The sequence below is a fragment of the Triticum aestivum genome, chromosome 3B (assembly GCF_018294505.1).
Source record: "Triticum aestivum cultivar Chinese Spring chromosome 3B, IWGSC CS RefSeq v2.1, whole genome shotgun sequence".
NCBI lineage: Eukaryota > Viridiplantae > Streptophyta > Magnoliopsida > Poales > Poaceae > Triticum > Triticum aestivum.
The window spans coordinates 798,294,852-798,306,001 of NC_057801.1; the positions used below are offsets into that span (position 1 = coordinate 798,294,852).

Below are 11,150 nucleotides of genomic sequence, written 5' to 3' on the forward strand. Positions count from 1 at the left end.
TCTTTAAACTCCATGTGAACGATGGCCGTCGGCGTCAAGCGTGTCCAGCAAGTCAAGGCACAGAAATTGTGTCGGGACTACAAGAATCTGGCGTTCAAAGTTGGTGAGTCTATTGAGGATTTCGCTCTGTGACTTTCTGGGATCGTCACTTATTAACAAGTGCTCGAAGACGAGATCTACGACGAGTGTGTCGTGAAGAATAGTTCTACGCGTCGTACCGGCGGGGTATGCTCAGGTGGCAATCTCCATCGTGACGCTCATCGACCTGAGCATGCTCTCGATTGTGGAGTCCAGAGGAAGGTATCTCGCCTTTGAGGAACACTTCACCGCGAGAAGCGGCGAGCCGGCAGCACACGTTTGCTCCTTACCGAGAATGAGTGGAAGGCATGTGAAGGACACCACGAAAGCGGGAGGGCTCGTCCAGCGGCGGCGGCAAAACATGCAGGAAGGGCAAGGCCAACACCCCGAGCTGATAGCCCATAGACAACGGTGGCAGCTGTGGCAAGCCACGACTGGGGCATCAAGGGGCCACTGGCCCTGGAGTGTCATAAGCCACATCACGACCATGACCACCGAGAGGAAGCTCACCTCGTGTAGGGATGGTAGTTTTGCCCATGGGTGTGTGTACCCATGGGTACCCTACCCGAAGACAACGGGTATAGGTAAGACTTGGAGAGATTTTATACCCACTGGTAATGCGTATCCATACCCGTAAAATATATGGGTAGCGTATGGGTATGAAATTACGCCCATGGGTAACCCAATGGATACCTAGAACAAATTAATAAATGAAAATAACCCATATGACATGCGGGATCAACATCCAACACCTATTGCCCATCCCAAATCTCGTATTCCTTAAACATGCCATATCTCATAGGCCTGTAAACACCTTCCCACCACTCCTCCTGTGTCCTACATGACACCTCGAAAAGATGAAATCTTGACTCTTTGCTACCGCACTGCCATCCAACAATCCCTCATTCCCATCGCCTCCCACTATGCTGGGCTTCCAGCTCCGCCACTCATACTCCCTTGATGCCCCCAAGAGCCACCCAACTTCGAGGCCGCATTAGTGATATATTGCTCGTCCATCAACACTTGAATTTTAAACTTATTTCTCTATATTCTAAAATTTTGAATGCTATACATTCTACCCACTGGATACCTATTGGGTATAGGATACCTGATGGGTATCGGCATGGGTGCAAATTTATGCCTATGGGTATTGTGGGTATAGAAAATTTCTGTGGGTATGGGTTTGGGCAAAAGAAGGTAGTACCTGTCCTTGTGTAGTGTAAGGAGGGTATGGTTTGCCTATTTCAAATAGTTCTACAGGAGAACCACGCACTGTCAATGTGGCTCTTGCGCTGATACCATGTGGAGAAAGGCTGTGGATGAAGAAGTTCATGCTCTTCACAAAAACTATACTTGGTATCTGGTTCCTCCACATCCATGTAAAAATGTGATTGACTGCAAGTGGGTGTTCAGAATAAAAAGAAGGTCTGATCGTTACAAGGCCAGACTTGTTGCAAAAGGGTTCACACAGAGGTATGCCATAGATTATGACGACACTTTCAATTCTATTATTAAAGCTGCCACAATTCGTCATGTTGTATTGTTGTCAAAGCTGCCACAATTCGTCTTGTTCTATCTGTTGTTGTGTCCAGACGATGGAGTGTCAGACATAGCTAGATGTGCAGAATGTGCTCCTTCATGGTGTTCTAGAAGAGGAAGTCTATATGAGGCAACCTCCCAAGTTTGAGGATAAAAAAAACCATTTCATGTGTGCAAGCTTGATAAATCTCTCTATGGACTGAAACAAGCTCCAAGGGCATGGTACTCTCATTTGAGCTCTAAGTTGCAAGCACTTGGTTTTGTTCCCTTTAAATTTGATACATCACTTTTCATTTATAACAAGTCACATACATCCATCTTTGCGCTTATATATGTTGATGACATTATTGTTACCAGTTCCTCAAATGAAGCAGTAACAACACTTTTGAAAGTTTTGAACTCTGAATTTGCACTTCAAGATTTAGGGGATTTGCATTTTTCCTTGGCATTGAAGTTAAGAAAATCAAAGAAGGTGGACTTCATCTTCCTCAAAAAATATGCAACTGGTTTATTGAGTAAGGCTGGCCTACAGGGGTGTAAACCATCGTCAACACCATTGTCTAGTTCAGAATAACTCTCTCTTGTAGAGGGTCAACCCTTGAATCAAGAGGATTGCACCATGTAGAGATGTCTAGTAGGTGCACTTCAGTATTTGACACTCACCAGGCCTGATATTTCTTTTACAGTTAATAAAGTGTATCAGTTTCTTCATGCACTAACTATAGCTCATTTGATAGCAGCCAAGCGTATATTCAGATATGTAAAGAGTACATTGAGCGTTGGATTAACTTTTAGCAAGTCATCTTCTCCTCTTGTTAGTGCCTTCTCTGACTTTGATTGGGCAGGATGTTTGGATGATAGAAGGTCAACATGTGGCTTTACAGTATTTTTTCGACCTAACTTGATCTCATGGTGTGCAAAGAAACAGGCAACAGTTTCTAGATCAAGCACTGACGCAGACTATAAAGCACTAGCAAAAACAAAAACAGAGGTTATCTGGGTCAGATCCGTGCTCAGGGAACTTGGCATACTTCACATACAAAATCCATGTCTTTGGTGTGATAATATTGGTGCTACATATTTATCAGCTAACCCTGTGTTTCATGCAAGGACAAAGCATACTGAAATTTACAATTATTTTGTACGAGATAGGCTGCTAGTAAAGAGTTGGGCATACGTTTCATTCCATCCAGAGATCAAGTTGCAGATGGGTTTACAAAGGCCCTAGCGTCATGACCATTTGAAATGTTCAAGCGTAATCTAAACTTGTGTAGTTTAGGTTAAGGGTGAGTGTTAAACAAGATATTATGGTGCATGTGTTGCAGCCGTATTAGAGTTGTTAGTAGATAGGAGAGGTTGTTCAAACCATAACGTATCTCTATCACTTATCCCCATATTTTTCTCCCACGGTTGAAGTATATCTTCGACCAAACCTTGTAGTCCAAGCATCAACCAATATACATAACCTGCGGAGCCCTGGTGTTGTGGGGGTTAGAGACACTTCTTCATAATTTTGACACATGTATATATTAGTGGATAAAGGCTGAAAATTTTACTGTGCACCTATGATTATCGCTTGAAATGTGAAATAGATAGGTACCATTTTGGCTTGCAGTGTTATGTCTAGTGGAGGCACTGCCAGGTAGCGAGGAAGGCGATTCTGAAACCATGGGTGATCTCGAATTTCATGGATTGTGATATCTTCATGGGATCAACAAGAAGCATTCTTGGGATCAAATCCTTTGCAATATCAGATAAATGACTTGGAAGTATATAGTTACCTCCCTAGAATACCAAGCAAGGGGGCGTCAAATCTCCTGACAAAAAATGAATGCTAAAGTTCTACAAAAGGTATACACTTGTCAGATCCAACTTAATATACATATGTTCTGTCTCACCGTTATCTTTTTGAACAGGCTGGGAGTATATTCATCATCAAATGGAACAGAGCCACAAAGAAGAGCATAAAGTATCACCCCACAGCTCCAAACGTCAACCTCAGGTCCAGTGTATAGTTGACCTGAGAAAACCTGCACAGAAACACTCGCTAAGCTATTAACGCCGACGAGCATGTGAAGAAGCACGAGGATAAAGACACAAATTATACAAATAAGTGAATACCTCTGGTGCAACATAGTTTGTACTCCCGCAGCTTGCCTTCGAAAATGGCCATCATGCATGACATGACTTAACCCAAAGTCAACAAGTTTCACATTATATTTGGAATCAAGTAACAGGTTTTCTAGCTTTAGATCACGATGATCAACCATGTTTTCGTGGCAGTATTCAACACCAGATATAATCTGTTCAGGAAAAAGTTAGTAAAAAATATTGATACAAAACCTCGTTATGCATTCAGTCAATCAAAAAGAACCTTTCAAATTACATATTCGCTTTCAAAAGGAAAAACCATCTCTGTATGTTTTAAAGCACAATTATTATTAAGGACAGTATAACCGCACCTAAAGCGAGCCCTGTTAGCGCTTCACATTTCTAGCCATCTATTTTTGTGATCTTTGCATTCTGGCCGTCTGATCTGCTGTTCGCTCACGCCCGGGCCATGGAATTGCAGAATCGTGGGCTAGCTATCCTGCAGCGCAACTACTCCGGCCGAAACGGAGCTCGTAGGTTAATTGGGCCTTCTCTCTCTAGCGCACAACCCATCCTGTGAATTCATGCTAAGCGATGATGCCTCTACGAAGAAACAAATCCATGACCTCTCTCTTCCCCGACCTCTGCACTCTCACGAGGCGGTGAATCCTAGCTGCTCCCATCACCGCCAGATCCTATTGCTCTTCCCCACCGCGTACGCTATTGAGTCCCCCCTCCCACCTCGTCGGGCTCGCGCGATGGTGCAGGTGCCAACCGTCTCATGCTCCACTAATTTGATCGCCACTGTCCCAGGCTCCCAGCATATTACCTGCACCACCACGATGTCGGTGCCTCCAGCTACCCGCGACGCTGCTGCCTCCTCCTAACGCTTCTTCGTGCTGGGCTAAGGGGAGATGAAGATGATAGGGCGAACGACCCAAGAATAGGAGGGCAAGTTTAACTGGTACAAGGCGGAGGCTTGGAACACCGAGGAACTGTTCTTGCGTCGGCTTGATGCCACTCCGCTACTGCACATTTTGGCATAGGTTCAGCTCCTCTCCCATAATTTTGTCCATCAGAAATGATTGTAGTATTGTAAATATTTATCACTTGCAGTTCTAATATGATAATCATGGTATTCAGTGCTGTCAGCTGCTTGAAGCAAATAATTGATTCGTACATTTGCTGGAGTAGTACGATGTGAAATGATAATGTTTGTTTCTATTAATTAGTATTTGAAGAATACATCTAAACTAACTGCTGTCAAGAATACCAGTTGGTGGCTGGGATGATGCTATTTGAGGAATGAGAGGCACGGATTGATGAATCCATTAGAATCCAATAACATTTCAGTGGCTCCTTTTTTTACGTTGCAGTTGTTAGGCGATGTAGTTTAAGAAAGAGGATAAATGTTGCAAAAAAGCTGATAAAAAGAAAATAATAAACTTCCGCTAATCTGTAGATTGTTAGGAGATGTTGGTCGATAGAGGTAAATGAACCGAGCCCTTATCAGAACATCATGGTCATTCATGCGGTGGAATCCCACCTTTCACGTTGCCAGAGGTGCATGTGGGCGTCGGCGACGCCCCCTCATTAATGCTCCCGCGGCGACGATGGGCGTTGGCCTCCTGGTCACCTCAACAAACGACGGGCACTGGTTCGATTGTCGCTTCAACAAGCAAAATGTTAGCTACTCAGATTGCTGCAGATTTTCCTTGCCGAACCAATGTATGTACTCCTGCTGATGATGTTTCCGCTCTTAATTTGCTGCAGGTACTTTCCCCCAGGTATAGGAAATCTGTTCTGCTGTATTTGTTCAATGAGTACTGCGAGGCTGGTTCCAAGTTTTTTACTGTGAAATTGTTCAGTCGAGGATCCCCAATGTCTGTTGATCAGGTTAGTTAAAGCGGAATGTTGTATCTTATCCAATAATCAAATATTACTTTCATACGATTGCTTAGTTTCCATCGTTTTTGTGTCCACAATAACTCATGCCATGCTACTGATGGATATCATTGTTGTCGTATATGCATGCCGGATATCATTGTTGTTGTATATGCACCTGGTAGAATAGGACGGCAGATCCATTTTGCATATGCAAAATTTAAGCATTTTGTTGTAAATCTTCCCAAACACTCTTAATTTATTTCCAAATTATCAAATCATAGATCTATTGTTTATACATATCTGTGAAGAAGAAAGGATTATTAAAAATCTGCTGCTTCCAGTGTATGCCTTATTGTGGGCCCTTTTTAGCAACTTGGATAGTTTCTACAAGTTCTGAATTCAATATGATGGTAATAAATTTCTATGTGCTTGAGTAATGACAATGTATTTTACCGGAGGTTCGATAAATCGAATTTACCATTCCATCACATGAGGACAAATACATCTCAAGGATACTCGTAGTTCTTGAAAATCAAGCGAGGTTTGAGAAAATCTCAATCCACCAAGAATTAGCAAAACCGTTACCTTAGTGTGGAAATTAGTATGATGATCATTGATTAGAGGTACATGCATACATGATTCTTCTTATAATGTTTTCTATGTTTGGATTTCAGATGTGAGTATTGTGTGACCTATCATCAAGTAGTGTACGATGGCAAAGCATAGCTTTCCCATCTAGCTGCCCTAGCTGGGTTAATTCTTACAATTGTGTTTATCCGCTTTAACTTGTAATTCTTTCCTGCAAAATTATGTTTTAGGTCACTGCCATCCATCCACTCTACGAAAGCTAACTGTTGCTCTGTGATCTAGGCTTACTTTTGAGATGAGGTGTATGTTCATAGTCCAGTGGCAAGTATAAATCAAAGCGAGCTAGAGTTGGACACATACAATTGTAATAAACTAAATAGACCTATCAGCTTATTAATTTTCTTTTTGGTTATTACTTTACTACTAATTGGTGTACTTCTTGTTCGAAAAGGTAAAGGAAAACTTCTGTGAACAATTTATTTCATTCTATCTTATAAATCTGTATAGTTTATTTCCAGTTATGCTTGGTTTTATTTCATGTATTTACAAAGATTTTTTTATTATTCTCCCATAAAAAAGGATGGGCACAGCAACACATGCCTTCTTTCTGCGAACGATCCCGAATATGGAATTTCCTCCAATCATCACATATACTAAATTAGAAGAGGTATACAAATCTTACATGATGGCACTCGATACAATGTTTCCTTCCATCCCAACGTTGAGGTTCCCGGGCTTCATTTCCATACTGATGTTATGTAAGTTTCCAGTTGGAGAAGCAGTATTTTCTATTTATTTTTATTCAAGGTAATGGAAGCAGTTATGCTATGTTTGCACTATTCCATTGGCATGTCTTTTCAACTACTGGGTGATACAGTCAACAGAGTTTGCCGATACATTCAGATTAGATGATTGATGTGCATACATTTCAATCTGATGGTGGCGAGTTCATACACATATGAGTAGCGTAATATATGTTGGCATCTTGACTTACATAGGTTGCTTTTGTAGTAATTTAGTATATGTATTCATTTTTTCAAGACAAATGCCATGGCCTGGTCAAAATAATCGCTTGGTATTGATATTGTATCGCTGTGTGCAACTGGTGGTATGCTGTTGTGATCTTTTGGAAGATTGTTCTTCATAATGTGATAGTATCTAATGCTTTACTACTGCACTCCTTGGCTGCTACCAGTTAAAATGTACTCTTCTATTACTGTTTAATGCGTGGACTTTTTCTTACAAATTTTGCTACATATATTCGGTATATATTTACAAATTTTCTACCAATCCATTGTAGAATTTGATGGGCGCAGCAACGCGCGCCTTCAATGATCTAGTTTGATTTTAGAGCTGAGACTAAGACAATCAAGGCATGAAGAATAGGATGCCCTTGAAACAAGAATTGGTTTAATTACTAATACTAAGATAATCAAGGCATCAAAAGATGAAGACACCGGAGTGATACTAAAACATAGACACATCAAGGAGACGTTAACTGGTTGATCAGTTAAATCCAAATGAAGAAGCAATTACCTCAAAAGCTTGCAACAATATGTGGTATAGGTCTTGAGCTAAACAAATAAGGTTTTTCTTTCGGACACATTTTTCTGTAACACAATTGGTTACCAGAAAATTTCCGTCGACCACGAGAAACGTCGATACCATTCGAAAAATAAACCGTTTGAATCCAAATGTCAAGATGGTGCCAAAAGAGAGTATGTATGAGCTACCATAAAACTGTCCACAGCCAGGTGGTTAAGGAGGCCTACTTCTCTGCTGAAGGTCGCCAAAAGTCAAGTCGACATTTATCGCATACTTTATTTTGTTTAGTGCATAAAAAATATCAGCGACAGTGCCAATGATGAAGAGTCGAATGTGGGCTGTCGGATATCGGCACAGAAGGAAACTAGCTAACCACTGGACTAGCAACAACTTAGTCTGCACTATGTGTTAAATATAATATATTTATGCACAAGAAATTTTTGAATTCGAAATTAGTTTGGAAATTTCGTGATTTTGCGAATAATGCGCAATTACTTCCGCATCGGAGGGGTAGCCGCCGATCTACCTTGTGGATGGATCGATAAATGCTTAGATTTCTGCGATTATGTTTTACGCAGGAACCAGTTTTTCTGAACACTCCCGAAAAAATGTCACCGAGAAAAAAAAACCATATCTTAAACTTAGTAAATGAATGCCAAACGAAGCAAATTGATCATGATTTGCACAGTAAGCACGTGAGAAATGTGGAGACTGGACAATTGGCCAGCATGTCCATATATTTCACAATCAAAATAAGAAGCTCAGCGAAGTTCATTAATGAACACCTCTTGGTATTCCCAAAGAATGTGTTCCTACATTCCAAGGGCAGAAAAGGCACCTGCTGGAAGATTCGACGAGCCTCATCTTCCTGTAACCGCCCTTTCTCAACAATGTAGTCCAATAGCTCACCATTCTTGCATTATTCCATGACAACAAATATATCCTTAGGTGTGCCAATGACCTCATAAACCCGGATGATATGAGGGTGAATTAAGTCAATGAACAACCTCAATTTCTTGATTTCTCTATTTGCTGGGAACAAGATATGAGAAAACAGTAGAAGTAAATCGTTAGACATTCAGCCTGTGAAGAAATTTCAGCTGCAAATTTACTAACAGCGACAACACAAGGTGAACTTTCTTCTTAATCAAAGCCGAATGTATCCTAGACTCATGTACTTTATCTCGACTAATTGATTAACTGGGAATCAGTAACAAGCGCACAAGTCTGACCAGCACTAAAATTAAGGAGATAACTGAAAATGTTGGGCAAGCAAGCCGAATGTATCCTAGACAAGGAGGCATACCTTTCTCTTCCATTTCCATAATTCCCATTTGGCGGCGGTTCAGGATCTTTATAGCAACTTTGTGTCCTGTAAGCTTATGCTTATGCTCTGCAAGCTTCAGTTTTCCAAATGAGCCAATACCTAATGTTCTGCCCAGATTGTAGTTCTTTAATGCTTCAGAATGTCCGCCTCCTCCTCTTGTGTTCCCATCCATTTTCACAATGTCAAAACAAGAGAAACGACATATGTGATTCAGCAAACAGTTTTATAGTTCAGTCAGGAATTGAAATCGGTTTCAAGTATGTCCATCTCCCTTCTCCACTCTCTCCACTCGGATGATTGCTGCTGACCTAATTAAAGCACGGACGTCGCAGAAAGATGATTTTGAAACACTTGAATCGATTCCCTATTGCTAGAGACAGGCCTTGAGTGTGAAATGAGCGGGCTGGCCATAAAAGAGCACTATGCGACATGAATGGTGAGGGCAAGAGTGGTTCAAAGGTCAACGAAATGGGTGAAGTTCCCTTGTCGAATTTGGGGAAAGTTTTCTTAAAAAGGTTCACAAATTAACACGTACTAGCATGAATAGGCATATATGTGTTGTAAACATGGAAGAGATCGAGATACAAGAAAGAGGAAATGCAGTCACCAACAATTGAGCTTAGAAAACAATGGAGAAGAGTAAGTGAGCTAAAACATGAATCTGCTACTAGTACTAATCAATAACTGTGCACAACCGTATCAGAATCAGGATCCCTCGCTCTGTACTAGTTTCTTTCGACCATATATGGAGTAAATTTGAGAAAAGTGTCATCGATGGGCCGACCGATCAATCGATAATAAACCAACTAATTGACCGATCAGTCATTAATGAAGACTTTCAAGTCCGAGCATGATGAAGTGATTGGTGGTCTGGGTGGATCTCTCCGTTGCCGTTGGAGGGAAGAAACAAACAGGGCACTGAAATCGCCACAACAACAAGCAGAGCAGAGCAGCACACAAAGAAACTAATAAATTCCCCACTTGAGCCAACCAAAAGCCGAATGGACAAGCCACACTCCCGGCCATAGAACTACAGTAATTAAGAACGCGCGCGAACCAGCCCAGCTCCCTACCCTACCAAGCCAAGCAAGCGACGACGACGCAGAATCACAAAACTCCGGCGAGAATTGCATCAAAGATGAGTAGGGCGATTGCCTTAATTACCTGGGGTCCTGGCCAAATCCCGTGGTCAGCCGTGGACAGAGGGAGGTGACGAGAGCGACGGCCCAATAGAGAGGAGGAAGCCTCGAATCGAGAGTGGTTTTGCGGTCGATCGATCGGCTGGGACTGAAGCAGCTTTAGGCTTTAGGCTATAGCTGCTAGCTTAGGTGGGGGCGGCGTAATCAGGGAAAGCTTAAGGGAAAGATGAGCGTCTGCATCACCATCGCGCTTGCCTAAGTGCGCACGTCTGACGTGCCAGCTCCCTCTCCCGCCGCTCGCAGACCTCTTGCCGTTTGGCTCTCATTGTGGCTGTCTTCCTCGTCCAGTCGTCCTATCCTCTGTCGTTTCTAATGCGTCGCGTGCGTCGATCGATTCCTCCGTCCGTAGTCGGTTGATTTGGACGGTACAGGAATGGGATGGCGGCAGAGACGGTTTTCGGTCGCCAGTGACGCGGCGCTGATGCGAATTATGCATGCCCTCGTTGACGGTGGGTGGGATTAACGTCGCTGTTACGTGCGCGACGAGGACGTCCGTTGGCTATATTGGGTGCATGCACACGCTGCAATGTTTTCTCCGATCGAATCTATCTATTATCTATTATTTACTATTTACTTAAAACAAGAGTAAAACAAACCACCACGTTCATCCACACAGATTAAATTATCTTGACCGTAAAGTTGTAGGCATAGTCCAAAGGCTGCCACGGACGTGTGTGTATGAAGGGAAAGTGCATGCGTACCTAGGAAGAACACGTAGGGTCACGTACTATATTAAATGAGGTGCAATTGCTATAACCTTGTGAAAAGAAAAAGTCACGTACTTGGACACAAAGACATTGCCGGAGAGTTTTCTTTATGTCTGACCAGAGAGTTTTTCTTTAGTTCATAGCCAAAGTGCCAAACGGATTCTACATAACTTGGTTGTATACGTAATG

At 42.2% G+C, this 11,150-nt stretch overlaps 1 pseudogene; it reads right to left on the reverse strand.

The window, feature by feature from the left end:
* Positions 1 to 2,343: 2,343 nt before the first annotated feature.
* LOC123066657 (serine/threonine protein kinase OSK3-like) lies at positions 2,344 to 9,227 on the reverse strand (annotated as a pseudogene).
* Positions 9,228 to 11,150: the final 1,923 nt, after the last annotated feature.